General features: G+C 46.8%; 1 protein-coding gene across 2 annotated transcripts in view; it reads right to left on the bottom strand.

Moving 5' to 3' along the window:
• The window catches only part of LOC119453076 (uncharacterized), a 244,767-nt gene that overhangs the window by 196,240 nt on the left and 31,536 nt on the right, over positions 1 to 16,991 (bottom strand). Inside the window, exon 1 of one of the 2 annotated variants that reach the window (XM_037715069.2) lies at positions 3,272 to 4,035. The exons of the other annotated variant lie outside the window; for it this stretch is intronic. The gene's annotated coding sequence lies outside the window, so the exon portion shown is untranslated. Of the gene's footprint in view, positions 1 to 3,271; positions 4,036 to 16,991 lie in introns of those variants that run through there. 2 annotated transcript variants of the gene reach the window in all.

The raw sequence follows: 16,991 nt of genomic DNA, 5'->3' as shown, positions 1-16,991 counted from the left end.
CGGAGGAGAAAGAAAGAAAGAATTCCGAGCGCATTACAAACAGCGATCACTGGACCTTGAATTCAAATCCTAAGGATAAGGTTTTGCTGCCGCTACACGAATCAGCGACAAGAGTTAATGGAACAAAAAAAACCATGCCCCACTTTCACACTAACCTTCCCCTCTCGGCCGCTTAATCTTCTGCGAGCCTTGCTTATAAATCTTGTTTTTTGACTGATGCCTTTGTCAACCACGTACGTTCAATTGTCGCCGAGCGCGATACGTCGATCGAAATCTCAATCGGTTGTGACAAAACTCGCAGCTGTTGGTACAGCGTTCGATTATTAACATTATCGAGTAGCCAACATCGCGAACAGAGCGTGCCTATCGGTACCGTTGCACATATATATTTGTTTGCCTTGGAGCGGAGGCCAAAGAGACCTTGGTAAGATCAATGACCGTTAAATCTACGGTATACATGCCAGCTATGTCAGTGCGGGACAAAATGGGGCTATCGTAGGAGGTAAAACCGAGGACCTCCCCAACCGACATTAGACAAGATGCGGATTGTGAAGTCAGGAAAATGACGACGTCGCATTCCGAGCGGATAAACATAAGGAAATTTACCATGCGTAATGATCTTTCTTTACAGAGTTCAATAATATTCAGACCATCCTGAAGAGGTAGTGCAAACAGAAGGCTACATAAGACAAACTTGTTGGCATATACAACAAGTTTGCGACAAAAACTGACCTCCCCGAACATCCATATATATTTACGAATGCACGAGACCATTCGAAGCCCGAAGGGCAAGAATTTTGGCGAATCAGAGCGCACTATATCATTTCCACGCTGTACGAAATGCCATTTACTTGGCGGCGTAAGGCAGACACTATAGCGCCAGGATTTCCTCTGGTGTCCTCAGCAGGAAATTCTTAGACGCGCGCACATACCCTGCTGTGGGGCTTTGCTTCAGGCCATGCTGTATGAACATCATTAATACGCTGGATGAACAGTCATACTTCGGGCGACGCAACGAAGATGCCAGCGCCAGAATCGCCTCTGGTGTGCTTTCAGCGAACTTCGTAGTCTCGTACATGCCTATTTTCCCGATTTTTAAAAATGAAGTTTAATACCTAAATGTTGCATACTGATATGTTTGAATATGTACAGTATTGCCGAATTGCCACGCCCTCTAACGAGATTAACAAAGTTTTGCAAATAAATAAATAAATATGCCCTAGTGTGAGACATCGCTTCAGGACAAGCTGTGCACACCATTCATCATTTCGCCAACGCCGGATAAAACAGTTACACTTCTGGTGGCACCGCCGCAGAAGCTGCAGGCCCTGAATTCCTTCTAGCGTTCCTAGCGCAAAACGTCTACGGCACGTAGTCCCCGCTGTGAGACTTTGCTCCAGGATACGCTTAATACCCCAGTCTTGAGGACTGTGTGCAGCTTTGCGTTGCGCAGCTTAGCCTAGAGCAAATGCGACTGCTATTTTCAGAGGCGCGTGGTGTTGCCTTCGAAGAACACCTGCCGAAAAGGGAAAGTGAAATAGGGGGGAAAGGGGGAGGGGGAGGTATGTTAAGAAGACTATGTATCTAAACGGACAAGCTGTCGATGCGTCGCGATAGAAGAAATAAAACGATCTGTCTTCGTGCCGGGATTTGCCCGGCTAATCGTTCGCGGAGGAAAAAAAAAGAAAAGCGTTGTCGTTGTCGCCATGCTCGAATAGGGTCATCGTATGGTAGCGTGTGAGAAAACGCTTCACATCGTCGAACACGCTATTCGCGGTCTAGGTCCACGAGTCGCTGGCCAACAGGGAAAAAAAAAGCAAATGACATTCTATCGGACGAAACGAGAAAATGAGCAGCGAAGAAAAAAGTGATACGACGACATTGATTTCAGAGCCGAAGTAGGTGACCTCAGCAGCTGCGCCACCTATAGATAAATTTCCGTATAACGTTCGGGGTGCAATTTCAGTATGTGTCTTCGAATTCCCTATCTGTTGTTAAGACATGTAGCGCGAAGGGTAATTAGGAGCAGGAACAAATGGATAGGGCACTTTCTATTCAGTCATTCTTCTTTCTGCTTACCTTTCCGCTACATACTTTGGTGGATAAGCGTCAACAAGCCCAACATCGTACTTTCCTAAACGTCCGCAATTGTTAATTTTATTATTTCGAGTCCAGATTCGCTGGAACGCGCCTTTCTGCTATCTGCAGAAAGCTTGTAAACGTTTAGATATGACGCCTACAAAATGTCTATCACCAACGTACCAATGTCTATGGACGTACGCCATAACGCTTTTGTCAACTATCATGTTCGTATGTGTTTTTTTTTTCTTCAACACAATGCATAAAGGTATGTAGACCACAGCTATACCAAACTAACGACATATTTTAACGACCATCTCCTACACGGAGGCTGCAGGCTTTGTACGGCTAAAAGGATGAGTCTGTAACAAACAGCCTACTCAAAGTCAAGACGATCTGTACACTGTCTTAACTTGTTCTTATCAGTGGTAAAGTTAGCTTGTCCGAGTGGTGTACATGGTAACGTGCGCTCTATTAAACAAATTGCAAAATGTGCTGGCTGCTTATTTTTGTTTTTTTTCTTCCTTAGCTGAACAAACCCCAAAGTTTGGGTTACCTTATATGGAAGTGTGACGCTCACCACAAAGAAGTGCTGGCCAGCGGAAATGACCACACGTGAAGATTGGATTTGTCCAGAAACGCGTCAGAAAATACCGTTCTGACACTGTTGAGCTTCGTGTACGAGTCTTCAATAGTGTAAGGTGCACTTAACCACTGTGTAATTGAATTGCTTCCTGCCAACGCAAGGAAACCTGTCATCACTGCGCCAATAAATTAATTATGTTAGGCAGTAAAGTGCCTACGAGTTTTCATATAAGTGCCTTATTGCTGTGACGCATTCATTATTGCTGATGTCATGATCACACCGAAGCAAAACATTGAGCTCTTTATCTAGCGTTCTTTTAGTGTTAAAATAGGTTGAAATAGTCGATATAGAATGCCCGTAGAACCCCTCTGACTCCCTACGAATTTTTCCTTTGGCCTATGTATGTACATACTTTGGCCTATGTACATATGTAGGCAATATGTACTTTTATAAAAAAAAACGTATGTGAGTTGTGGTAGCTACCATCTTACGGTTGAGTACAGATTAGTAGCAACGTTCTGTAATTAGAATCATGTTCAGGATTAATAGGCGAAACCGAAAGTTGAAGCCAACCCAAGCAAAAATAAAAGAGAACAGTTGCTTTACCTTTGCAGGGCGCAGATGATTACGTGAAGGTTCCTTAGAAATACACTCCGCTGTAGCTGGTGACAACCGTGAATGTCGGAAAGAGGGTTTAACACCGGTCACTTTCACCTGAGTGCACCGATCAAGAAGCGTTACACTTTTCCGTGAAAACACTGCGCCGTCTTCGCACTGTATCCCTGGACAACAGACAAAAATCCAGCCGTAGTCAATCGCTGACTCCGAGCAGAGAAATCCCGGAGCGCGGACGTTCTACGGACGACCCGCCTAAAGTGACCACTCCAGTGTCCGCTGTACGATTCATTTCACCGTTAGTAGCACCACAATATAAAACAACAAAAGTTTAAAAAAATGTTGATGCGGGAGAACAGACGCACGTCAAAAAAGCCACTAGCAGACGAAAGCGTTCAACGGATCCAATGGAGCAGACGACATACAGCGGCGGTGTGGCAGACGACGATGCCGACACACACCGCTCTGTCCGCAGTTCTCACGGAAATTCAACAGTTGAAAAAAAAAAGCACACAATCAATCTTCAAGGGGTCTTCGGAAGAGGCATGCTTCTTTGCACGCAATCGGCTCCTTCTCAACAGGTGCGCGATGTTGCTGATGGACACAAAATGGTCAATCCGCCGCAGTAGCAGACGACGTCGGCGAACGGACGCCACCACGCTGCTCCCTCCCGCAGTTCCACGCGCGACCACGCCGAGCGGTCGACTGACGTGCTGCTCAGTATTTTTTCTTCAACTCCTCTCTCGGGACGCACAGAGAGAAAAAAAAAACGCCTCGTTTTGGCTCCCTCGCCCCCGTTCCGTAGATCGGCGGTGGCCTCCGTACCCGAAGACGAGAGAATACAAGATGGCGAGGAGGCCGTAGTGACGGGAGCCCGCAGCGGAAAGGAGAGGAGAAGGCCTCCACGGGCAAGACGCAAGTGAGAAGAAGCGCGTCCACCATCAACCTGTCTCTCCTCGCAAGGCGCTATTGGGATCCACGTGACCTCGAGAAGAATCTTTCTCTCCCTCAATCACTCTCTCTCTCTTTCTCGTCCGCTACGCGGCAGCACACGACAAGCGATCGGCCCGGTCGACTCGAACTTTCGACCACGCATGTGGGTAGGCTGTGGCGTTGTCTTGTCTTCTTGCACGGCTGACCGCCTTGGTCGCGCCGTGACCAGTGACGTGCTCTTCGAAAGACGTGTGTTTGTCGAGCTCACCGTCTCGCTTGAACGGCGGCGGTGGCCGTGTCCTGGCAGAAGCGAACCCGCGGACGACTAAACGACGACAAAGTGGCGCAGTCGACAGGACGCAGGTTGACGTTGACGGCCTGTCGTTGTGCCAGGAAGACAATAAGCGGTCGAATAAGAAATGCTTGCATAATGGAGGAAGACTCGCTCGGCCGGGTTTTAATTCGTCCCGTTCATTGCAAATTTTACGCTCTGTCCTCAAAGCCTTACCAATCGCTGCCAACAATGTTACTGTGTTTGTACGGGTCTTGCTTTAGCACGTATTCACTCGTTTAATGAGATAAATTCGGTGGTGTTAAGAAGTTCTTTGCAGTATGTACTATAAATGCTACGTGACAACGACGCAGTTATGGTATAGGACTGGGCGCAAAACATTACGAATAGGAAACTGCGTTTTTGGAACGCTAATAGTTGCCGTGTCATGAACTAGGCTTTATTTTTAACGGAATAGTGACTATTCTAAACGCTAGCAGATTGTTTGAACAGTATAGCACAGCACACGACACTTAGAGGGCTGGTGAAATGGTTCTCGGAAAAGTAGCAGCGGAGTAGACGACAACGATCAGTTGGTAGTCGAATGATGGGGACGAAAAGATTGTAAACGCAATCTAATTTTTGTTTTTGTTTCTTTTTGATTCTAACTTAACACGCATTGAGGCTCGATTTCACACGCGACGTCATCTTAGAACGCATCAACTTCAAGGCAGCTGCGGCAGTCTCTTCACCACTGATTAAAACAACACCGGCCTTCTAAGTTCTCTGAACGCAAGGCGTGTCCGAAATTTCATTGCTCAACGAAGATGATCCATCAGCACCTATCTTTATCTGTTTTTAGCACATATCTATTGACAAGTCTCCCTTCTCTCGGACGGCAAAAATGTACATCAGCCTGCGCCAGTTTTCTATGATTAAATTGAATACTTACGACCTCTCACAGGTCACGCTGACGGGAACGTTAACTATGTGGAATGTTTTTATCTTGATTTGAGGACGAGCGCACCGAAATATGATAAGGAGCAAGATCCTCATCGTCAGCCCTTAAAAAAATGTAAAGTGTGATGTTCTAAGGAATGTTCTATCTCAAATGTCGTGTCTTGGAGGTCCATAAGCGCCTCCTAACGGCCGATAGCTGTTTTGCCTATATCCCCAATCAAAACACTCGTGAACGGACCGGCCCCACCAGATGTCACCCACGATGGTACACGGCGGCGCCTCGTTGAATCCGATATGACTGCCGACGTCAGAACTGCCAGCGCAACCTCTTACGTCGTTAAAGAGTGAGTCGCGAGGCACGACTGTGTCGTCTGCTGACAAGTGAACGCAGACGACACATTGCCCTTGCTTCTGCGTCTGCCGCGGCGCGGCGCCACTGTAAACATCTATGAAGGAAACGTTTCTCCAACGGCTTCGGGGATCCGTACATATCGGTTCGAGCTTGTTTCCAAGCGAGCGCTTATTTGCATTTTCTCGAATCGTGCCGCAGTAATGACAGTCCGGAATAAGTATGTGGTCAGCAGGACGACCTCTAGCGGGAATGGCAGCAGACGTCGTCGGTTCCGTGAGTCACGGCACTCGGGCGGGTCGTCTGCTTAAAATGGTCCAGACGACGCCATTGATGGATTACCACGCCTTTGCTTGTTCGTTTCTCTTTTTTTCTTTTTTTTCGTACGCGGGTTCTTGCAAGAAAGCTGGCCGTTCAAGAAGATGACAAGCCGAGAAGAGAAAGCCCGTACCTCATTTACATAATCCGCAGCGGGAATGGCGTAACGTCTGTTTGTCGCTAAGCAGACGACGGACAAACCGTATGCCTCGCGTTCTGCAATTACATCGGTTGAGTCACCTATGATACGTAGTTGCACCAAGGCGCTCTTTCGGTATATATATATATATATATAGTGAGAGAGAGAGAGAGAGGTAAACGGGATGAGAAAGGCAGGGAGGTTAGCCGGACAATATTCTGGTTTGCTACCCTGCTCCGGGGGAAGAGTAAGGGGAAATGAAATACGGAAAGAACAGTGGAGAGCAAAAGCAATGAAAGGTTTCAAATGTGATGATGGTGTTGTAGGTACATAAGAGGGAGGACTTTTCTTAAAACAAAAATTACAGTTTTTCCCCGTGATTGCTACTTCACTACTTCACCATCCTTGCATATTACCCAATGCTACGTTCGACCCTGCCGAAAGCACAGTGCGCCCGGAAGTATATAACACGGCGAAGGATTTTGAAGCTTCTTAACATTTATACAACCATACGCTGCGTCCAAATGAAAATAGCAAGTGCACTGCTATAGTTGTGCACTTGCAGTCGGCTTCACCCAAACCTTAAGCCGCTTCCGGGAAGCCACACTTCAGGTGATTTTGTCACAGATGTGTTGAAGGCGCAGTACTGTATAGCGCAAACGTAAGTAGACCTGAGTTGGTTTAGAGATCGAATTAGGCTTAATCGAGCTGAACTAAATATGTATCGACGCAGCTTATCTTTGAGAAGAAAGTGGAACAACTACACCAGTTATTCCGTTGCTCCGCCGAGCGTTGTCGCTTTCATGCGAAATGAAATCGTAGTTGTATACCATGGAATGATTAGAAGTGCTAGTTAGTTAGCTGGTTAATCCTGTAGCAAGTGATTTTATACCGGCCGATTAATTCCTAGTTCATTTCCCTGAAACCATCTCCAACCACTATGTAATCAAATTTACTCGCCGTGGTTGCTTAGTGGCTTTGGCTTTGCGCTGCTAAGCGCGAGGTCGCGAAATTGAAAAAAAAAAAAAAAAAACAAGAAACGTGTACTATGCGTTGGGAGCCCGTTAAACAACCCCAAGCGGTCCAAATTAGCCCGGAGTCCCCCGCTACGGCATGTCTCATAATCATATCGCGGTTTTGGCACGTACAACCCCAGAAAATTATTCTTCGGGGGGGGGGGGGGGGGGGGGGGTAGAGGGGGATCGAATTTGGTACTCGTTCGGAGAGAGGGTCACTATCAATGTTGACTCTGTGATGAATGCTTCGTCCGCTACAACGGAGTTTCTAGTATTCCGGCCGAATACATAGCTTGATAAGACCCTGTAGGTTACCTGCAGTGATCGTGCAAGTGTGTGTTTTATTTTCTCACACGCACATATATCTCTCTATTCAATGCAGCATTACATACTACATCTGGAGTCAATTTCACAGCCTGTAGCTACGCTATTCACTCCAGTTAACTTCAGACTTCTCGTTCTCTCTGTCCGCTTCAACCTCTAGGATCGGTACGCATGTACATCGACCGAGGATGTAACACATCCTAATCAATCAATCAAGCTAACAAGCAATCAATCAATTGATTTATTGATTGATTGATTGATTGATTGATTGATTTTAACTCCACCAAACGAGGCCTGGGTTCCAAAGGAAACTGTAGTGGTTGGCAGCAATTGATTTCCAAGCCCCCTGGATATTTCGTCAATTTCAAAATTTCACTGCCGCGAACAACATGTTGCGCCCTTCGCATTGCGTCCTTTCAAAGAAAATATCAGGCTAAACGTAATCCCTCTGTCTATATTGCACTCTTTCTCCCGAATTTCTTGAAAATAAAGCATTGAGCCCATGTAAAGATATGGGTGCCGGAACTCCATGTAATCCCTTAAGCAAAAGGCAGTGACAGGTGCTGGTAACACGTTTCAGATTATTCATCGCATCGTGTTATCAGTTCTAGAGCTGAGAGCAAAAGTATAGAAGCATCAACGAGAAGACTTCAGTTAGAGACATGCGGTCACCATCGAACGAAACATTCACGGCTTACGGACGTATCAAATAAAATAGCAAAGCTCTATATCCACAGAACGCTCGATGCTATCGAAATAAAGTGGAAAGACATCGAAGCATGTAATAACACTCCAAAACACCGAAAGGTAGAAAGGCTGCCTTAAGGCGCACCAAGACAGCGAAAGTTCAGGTATCTCCCATCAATTCAATCGCATGTTGCATGCATACTACACCGGGCCAAACATTCTTTTGTACCCTTTACCATTGTCTAAATCGCTACTATTGCCCACATTTCAATATAATAAAGTGTCTTCATTCATAATCATCATATAGGCTGATGATTATGATGATAATGAATATAAGAAAGTGTACGGTTAGGGCTAAGAGCTCGAGACTTTCCGTTTCTGTTCGTCGTCTGTACCCGAAGGCAAACGAAAAGAAAAACATTCAAGGAACAGAAGTCGTCTGCGAACGCCCATGGACTCCTGACATCTCAAGGCCACCTACAGAGGCAACGCCGGTATTGGGAAGACAGACAAGTGCTCGCCCTTTGAAGCTGCGCAACACGCTTAAAAGGAAGAACAGAAGAACCTCAGCGCCTCGCTTTCTGTCGTAGTGCAAAAGGCAAGACAAAAAAAAGAACAACTAAAAACATGAAAGAAAGTAAAGGCTGGCAAAGGAGCTTGTCTTCTGCTACTTCTTTTTCGGCTGCTACTTCTACTACATGACAGACGGCGCGGAGGCTGAGAAGGAGAGCCTTCAAGGAGCAGACGGCAGAAAACGTGGGTGAAAGCGTTTCTGCGCAGGAAAAAGTACGAATGGCGCACCCCATGCCCGCCACCGCATTTCTTCGCGGCTACCAGAGACTTCAAGCCCGCGCGTCTCTTATGCAAAAAAGGTCGAATAGGAGGTGTGGTACGGTGGCGGTCGCCGGTGACCCGAGCTACCTATCGGGTCCCCTGCCACTCCTGTACTACATAGTGGACCCGCGGCTGTACTGCAGACGACAGGCAGACAGACGAACAGACAGACGAACAGACGGGCACGTTCGGTAATGGAAAGCGAAAACCTCCTTCCGTGAAGAGTCGAGGCTGCAGAAATCCATCGCTTTCAGCCGGTTAAAACGAGTCGAGTAGAACAAGCAAGCAATGCGTACAGCGTGCTGTACAGTGTATGCTGACAAATAACGCGAAGCTCGCCGAAGGCCGCCAGAGGGCAGCGTGAGCGTTGTCTGTGCGCGCGTGCGTCAGTGAGTGTGTCTGTCCGTGCTGTTCGCGTGTGTGGATTGCCGAACAGGTGGCCTTTCAATCAACGGACTCCTTCGCGCAGATGTGGGTTACGTACGGGGTCAAGTACGAAACGGCGCGCAGCTAGGCCTCGTCGGGTAGGAGGGTACGCGGGAAGTATTTTTGTTTGTTTGTACGTTGGTCGGCCGCAGTATACTGACGCCTTTCGAGGCAGTGTGTGTATATCGTGTCTGCCGATTGGAAACGCTTTTGCGGTTTACCGTCGAGCGCGCGCCCTGAAGTACTCGTTTTCGTTTAGTTACTTATTTGCTGCATAACGTTGCGTGGCTGTCGGTGAACTCAGTCGCAGATCCGCCAGAGGTTCTGTGCGTAATTGCAGGGGCGTTGCATAATCGCCCAAAATCAGATAATAAAGCTTTCTTTTCTTTTTTACTGGCTCCGTTTGATTAGCCCTTTCAGATGCTTTGTACACAATCGCGCACATTCCGAACTCGTACGTTTTCTTCAGATGTGTGCTACAAATGCTGCCCGTTCCACGGTTCCAAGCGAATTATGCCGCTCTTCGTCATGCGGACTGCGTGGTTTACTGCGTCATACAGCGAAACAGCGGATAAAACCATACGTAAAATATCCGGCATGGCATCACGTGGTTTGGCGTCACCAGATAAGCTATCTCTCTGATTTCTTTCTGCATTTTCAGCATTGCCCGTGATTTTCAACAAAAAAAAACATTGACCGTCGATATAACGATTTATATATAGAGTGTCTGAATGCCAAAATTACAACGAACGCACACGACGGGTTTCCTCTCAATGTCCTAGTTTGTGTATGGTCACAAACGTATGATGCGACGTGCTCGGAACGATCTACGCAAAGAAAAGGGCTCCACTCGGCTATCTAATGAACTCGCATATCTTGTTCTTATTCTTGTGTCCAAACACTGGCTCCTACCCACTACGGGGGATTGGACGAGAGGCAGGTGGTTTCGCGTGTGTTTTATTATGACTATAAATGGAATAAAATTTTGCCTAGGAGAGCGGGTGTTAAATAATGGTAAATTTAGAAATTCGAGAAAGTTTAAAGAATTTTGAGATCAAATAATTTAACATCAAGAAATAAAATAACCGAAATGGCTGATCATTTTGGAAATTCAGCGAGGTAATCTTTTTTTCTGCCCCTAATGAAATTGTAAATTGCGAGAAAAGCATCCGCGCGGCTGAATTCCAGCGCACACGCACCAAAGGAGAGAATGGTTGGAGAGATTATAGTGATAGCCCAAGTTGCCTAAATGACACTTCCGCGAGTTTTCTTGGTCTTAAAAATCGGCGGCGTACGGGAGAATAAAAACGCTGAATAGATATCTATGCAACGTTTATTGTGCTGCCTTCTTCCTCGTTTTATGAGAAGAATATCGACAGTGGGCACAAGAATTGTTTGAAGAAAGTCCTGAAAAAAAAACGGATGGAGAAACGTCTCGGATGTCGATCTAAATAGGCGACGAGGGGATGATGTTGCCGGAGTCCATTTTGATTTTCAAATAAGAATTTTATTTAGCTACACACTGCCACCCGATTCTTGGCATATCCCCTTTAGTGGGTATACGAACCATGATAGAGGTCCATAATCAGCACCATCGTCATCACCATCAATACTGCTTGCATTGAAGACTTTGATTATTATAATGTACTGTAGTATGATACAACTAAAAAAAAACAGCAGGTGGCAACAAAGGCACACGGACCGCGCGGTGTTGTGTTACTCCGCCAGCCAATCACAGAAGCAAACAAAATGGTCGTCATGCGACCTTTTCAAAATGGCGTCGTACTTGATACGACCGTACTTGTCGTACTTGTACGTTCCACTATAATAGGCGAGTGAGAAAGTATAAAATTACGCGTTTATAATTTTATTTTTGTGGTTACCGCCTTATTTAGGTAACAGGGAAAGTTTCAAGTACGAACTATTAGCAACCTCGCGGAGGAACAGTGGCTGGCGGTTATGAGGGCGTGGGCGGGGCTTCGCTGCAGGCTTAAGTTGCATCCGACTATATATAGATGCAAAATTTTTACAGGTATCTTTGCACTGTGGGAAAAAAAAGTGAAAGAAACTTTGCCGGTATATCCGCGACAACCTAAACATAAAAGGTCATACGTGCGCTGTTCAAAAGAGAACTGGTACAGATGTGCTATAGCCAATTAGGCTCGCTTATTAATGCGCAAGCATAATATGCCCCACTACGCGAAAAGCCGTCGTAGTAGGCGGGACTCAAAGGCGGTACCAGAAATAGCCGATGGCGTAAAGAGTAAAAACACGTTAAAGAACGCTCGGATTGACGTCAAATTTCTCAGGAGGTTCCTGCAAACAAAGTAAATGAATGACTTCCGAAAGAAAATCTGGTACCTGTCGGTCTGGGTGGGAATCGAACCCCGGGCCTCCGGGTTGCGAGCCGACTACGCTTCTCCGATGCTACGACGGCTTTTTTTTTCGCGTTTCTGGCAGACAAAAGGAGTGTCTAATGCGTGCGTTCATGGGCGCGTTCATGGGCGCGTTCATGGGTGCAATGTGCGCGTTCATGATGGTCCCAGGTCTACAGACTGAATAATGCTTTCATATTCCCGCACGTAAGCAGTCTTAAGTGTCGATGCCGAAATTTCTTTGCGCTTCGAAAGTAATTTAACGACACTACTACTACCTTTGAAACAAGTTGTAGTGGACGCGCGTTCAACCAGCTCGAATAGAAATGTTATTATTAGCATTAGCGTCGGCAGCGAAATATGTCTGAGTTATCACATCTTCACAATGTGAAGAAATCAGCCGTTACGATAAACGGCATCTTGTTTTGCTCCGTACAGGTCTGTCCTTCTCTGTCTGGTTTTAGGGCGAAACCTGAACGACTTGGCAAATTTTATGGTTGATCCTGGACATCACTGCTCAGCCAAAGGTAACATTTTAACTCGAAACAACGATCTTTTATTTTTCCAGTTAGTCTGCCGTCTCCATTAGCAGAGCAAATGTCACTAATCTGTGGCCTGATTCCAGCTGACTCGGCGGTCTGTCAGAGGTGAAGGCTAGGTGCACTGCGTTTTTGTGGGTGGAACTTGTATTGGATTCATAGGTCGTCAATGGTCGTCACCGACTAAGGCACTCTGAAATTCCGCCATATTGTCGAATTCGTCACGTTCATATATCTGATTGGTATGGAGGGTGGCCCCACCTTCTCTTACTAACTAAAGAACCCACCATCGTGGTGGATTTAGACACCGTCGTCGAATATGACAACGTGCAGAACAGCACCGCTGCTATCGTTGATAATTTAGCTTCCTTCTATGTAACGGCAGGCGTATAGGCAACATATGTTACGAGTCGTCAAAATATACTCGGTGTTAGTGAGCACAAGGTAGAGAGTAGGTCGTTGTCAGTGAACGTAAACACTGCTGTGCGCATCAGAAAACTGTTACAGAAGTTCGATGACTATCTATGAGAACGCGATAACATTTGGTGCTATATGGTATACAGTACAACACAGTTCGTAAGATTGTATTGTATTTATTGCGACTAGATATACGACATTCAAACTGAGTGTGGGGCTCAGTATATATATTATTCACTGCCTATGACACCGAATAAGAGATGGTGCGCGCTAAAATATGACACGTCTTCCCAATTTCAAATATCGTATACTTTTATTGCGATAGCAATTATATGGACACTTCAACAGGATTTCTGCCGTCGGCGTCGCCATCGCCATCGTCGTCGCCGTCGCCGTGAGGTTCCGTATAGATAAAATCTTCGCCGCGCGCCGTATGCCCGAGCGGAAGCGTGCGGGGGACGCGGAGGGAGGCGGGGCGACGCTGCGCTCCGGCACCAAAGGCCTATCTTGCAACCGGGCGAAGGGGAACTTTCCACTCAATCTCCCACGCGCAAGCAAGGAAGCGGGAAGCCAGCGCCGAAGGAAGCGGGGGGGGGGGGGGGGGGGCACTTCTACTCTGCCAACAACCGCGCTCGTCGCTCGCCCGCACCGTCTCTTATCTCCACACGGCTTTGACCTTTGTATGCGCGCTGCATTCGCCGCTCAGTTTCCGTTGAAGCGATAGACCGCACGTACCTTCGCCCGTTGCGGCGTATGGGCTCGCTGCCAGCGTTTTGACAGTCGTTGTCTCCAGTCATTCAGTGTGATCTATTCATGTTTGCTTGTGCGCGCTCACACCACGCTTATTCATTCAGTTAGTAATAGTCGGGCCACATTTTCGAACGCACGCTACACATGCAATGCTGCCCGGATCGGCAGTGCAGCTCTACAGGTGTGTCCCTTCGCACGCGCTACCCACGGGAAGCGCTTCTCATCAACACCACCGTTTCACACGCGCCTTCTCGTGGTCATCCAGTCTCTCTTCATGTCGGTCTACTTACGCCGCAGCACACCTGTTACTTAATCAGCTCATGTTTACTACAATTCATATTGCTACCAAAGCCGCTCACCTTACTTCGTATGACATTGCTGTGTTGCTATCGCATTCATTGCTTCGCCCTTAGGGCGAAACTGTGACATTTTTTGAAAATACGTGGTCAAATAAGCATAAGGTATTTGCGGTGGGTGTTAAGTGCGATCTACACCTCCAGATAAGATATTTCGTTTTCGGTGACTCTACTTTTAAATAATGTGATCCGCTAAAAACCATTTCTGGAAATAGGAAAGTGAGTTTACAACACAACTGTTTCGCATTATCTTCCTCTCCTTCTATTATTGCGAAGCATTAAACATAGCAAGCTCTCAGGAAGGTCACGCAAGGTCATTCTCAATTTTTCGGTTCACCTTATAAAATCAATTTCCCGCTTACAAATTCGGCAAAATAATGCGACGAACTTAGACTAGACCTAACGATGTCTTATATATTACTGAAAAATCATGAAGATATCTGCACCAGTTAATCAAATTTAAAATAAACTCAGTTTACTGGTTTTGTGAGGTAGTGTCAAGTGATGATAAGCTAACTTAGGAGTTTGAAAATAACCGACCTGTATTATCTAAGTCGTGATGGGTTCACTTAAGGTGAGTCACGTGACCATACGATAAATTGTGGATGCTGGGTCTTCTGGGTTCGAAGGCCCCATCGCCCGTAACAAAGTCCGAAGCCCCGCCCCCTTCACACGCTAGAGGCGCAGCTACAGCGCAACCTGGAGGTCACGTGTCGCGGAGGCGCGCGCTCATTGGTGCAATGATTGGACACCGGGCGCCACTCTCCACAGCTGCTCCTGCTTTCGCGAGGAACGTCAACATGCCTCGACCAATGAAAGTGAGCGTTGCTTCTACGTCATGCGCCAGAACAGCCAGTGATCTGCAGCGCTACCCTAATGTTACGAAAGAAGAGAAACAAGAACGGTTAGCAGGGAAGTGTTTGGTTTCTTCATCTTGTTTACATTCCTTTTGTTTTTCGAGCAGTGCAATGCAATTGTTGAGTAGCATCGTAGAGCGCCCTATCGCTGCCATAGGGTTCTTTTTTTTGTCTTATTTCTTATCATAAATCGGCGAAGATTCGAGGCCAAATAGATAGCTATATTCGGAAAATTGGGTGTGCAAAAAAATATATTCAATATCGCACATAAATCTCTGTGCAATCCTTGTGCAATTCAATTGTTTTCACAAAGGACCGACCACGCAGGAAAACTATTTACAGCTTTGCGAGGCCAGATTTAGGAAAGTGTCTGGAGATGTACGCAAATAAATGCTCTCGCATTTAGAAGACGGATCGAGGGAGCTCCACATTAGCGGCTAATCTTTTTCTTTTTTCGAGTTTCAGCCGTATATAGGGGCGTCGCCCGCCATCCGAAACTAAAACGGTCCATAAAACATTGACCTAAGAACGTACACCCGTTTAGAAGTGTCTCAAAGCAATAACTAAAACGGCCTATATAAAGCAGCATTCTAACAACGTCTACCTATTTAAAACTCTCGAAGCACAACGAAACAACAAGAAACACGCTCTCGCGGTTATTGTATTACTTCGAGCAAGCACGGTGCACCGACTTCACAACTTTCGAAAGCATTAACAACCGAAAAAAAAAAAACAACCGAGCGCCCCCTTTTACGCGAGCTTTCGCGGTTTTTAATTACAGCCCTCTCGAACCAAGGGCGTTCCCTCTTAACGACTCCCGCGACGACGAGGAGTCACTGGCTTCCGTCATTCCGTACCCGCTCCTTTTAGGGTTAAAGCCCGAAAGCCGTTAAGTACTGCGCAGGCGCAAAGCGATCACTCGCCCTCCCGGCAACCTCCTATATACCTGCGTGCCTCTTGACCAGCGAGGCTAGCGGCGGCAAGGTAAGAGCAGGTGCACCGGTCTTTCTTTTAAATGACCATACATAACTTCTTCCAACGGCCACACAGAGAAGATTACTTCCGGTTCATTTTTTTTTACCCCTTGAACCACGAAGCAAATGCTGGCCGGGAGCGGTTGCTCGGTGTCCAAGAAAAATCTGTGCCGCTCGAGTAGACAAAAAAAAAGCAAGAAGAAAGGAAAGAAAAGAAAGTTAGAATGATATGCATATCTATACAATCCGCATGGGGTCGCCTGGAGGATTAGTTCTGCTCTGCGTTCCGTCCTTTTCATAACCACAACGCCCAGAGAACGGCGCGACGCGTACATATAGCGGGCTTCGTTTTTTTTTTTTTTTTTTTGCGTTGACCGCGTCGATTATTCGGACGCGAGCTGTAGCGCAGTCGCTCTTAATTCTGAAGAATGGTCGCTGCCTTTTCAAGCTCTCTCTCTCTGTGTACTCGAGGGCTGCACTCTATAGTCAAAGCGCGCGCGTCGACAAAAGGAGATAACAAATGCAAAGCAGCTAACGAACCCGAATGCGAGCGACCTGCCGAAGACGACTTGTAAGCGAAGAGGCAAAAAGCGGGTGAAAGGAAGGAGTCACGTGCTCCGGTTACCGAGACCCTGCAACCGTTGTGCACGGTAGACCTCGCGTGCTGAGTATGTGCGATGGCTAAGTTTACTTCGTCCAAACGTATGCTAAAAAATAAAAAATAAAAGCTGTCAGCCCTTCCACTGGGGTGGAGATGGAAGACCAGCGAAGCTGTACTATGGTGGGAATTATGTATTTCCGATTATGACTATTAAGATGTGATGGTGTAACTGGTTATTTCAGCTATTAAAGAATGAGAAATATATATGATCCGGTGGTTTTTTATTTATTTAGTGACCACAGGGACCATGGCCTTATGGTTGCTACGGTACACCGCCATAGGGTGTACGGCAAAGGTTGGCACGTTCTTCGTAAACACGTCACCAACGCCGCGCACGTTCGGTGCGACCGCGGCCAAAACGCCGCCGCCGTCGACAACAGTTGTGCGCGTTGTTTGTGTGACGGCACACAACCGCTGTCAAAACGCTGGCTGCGTGACGGAACGGCTAAACGCCGTTGTCGACACAGATCAGGGAGAGGCGGGCGAGAACCCAGAGAGAGTCAGCGACACAGGCGGCAGAGGCCG

Source organism: Dermacentor silvarum, chromosome 5, assembly GCF_013339745.2.
Source record: "Dermacentor silvarum isolate Dsil-2018 chromosome 5, BIME_Dsil_1.4, whole genome shotgun sequence".
Lineage (NCBI taxonomy): Eukaryota > Metazoa > Arthropoda > Arachnida > Ixodida > Ixodidae > Dermacentor > Dermacentor silvarum.
This window is presented reverse-complemented; position numbering and strand designations above follow the sequence as displayed.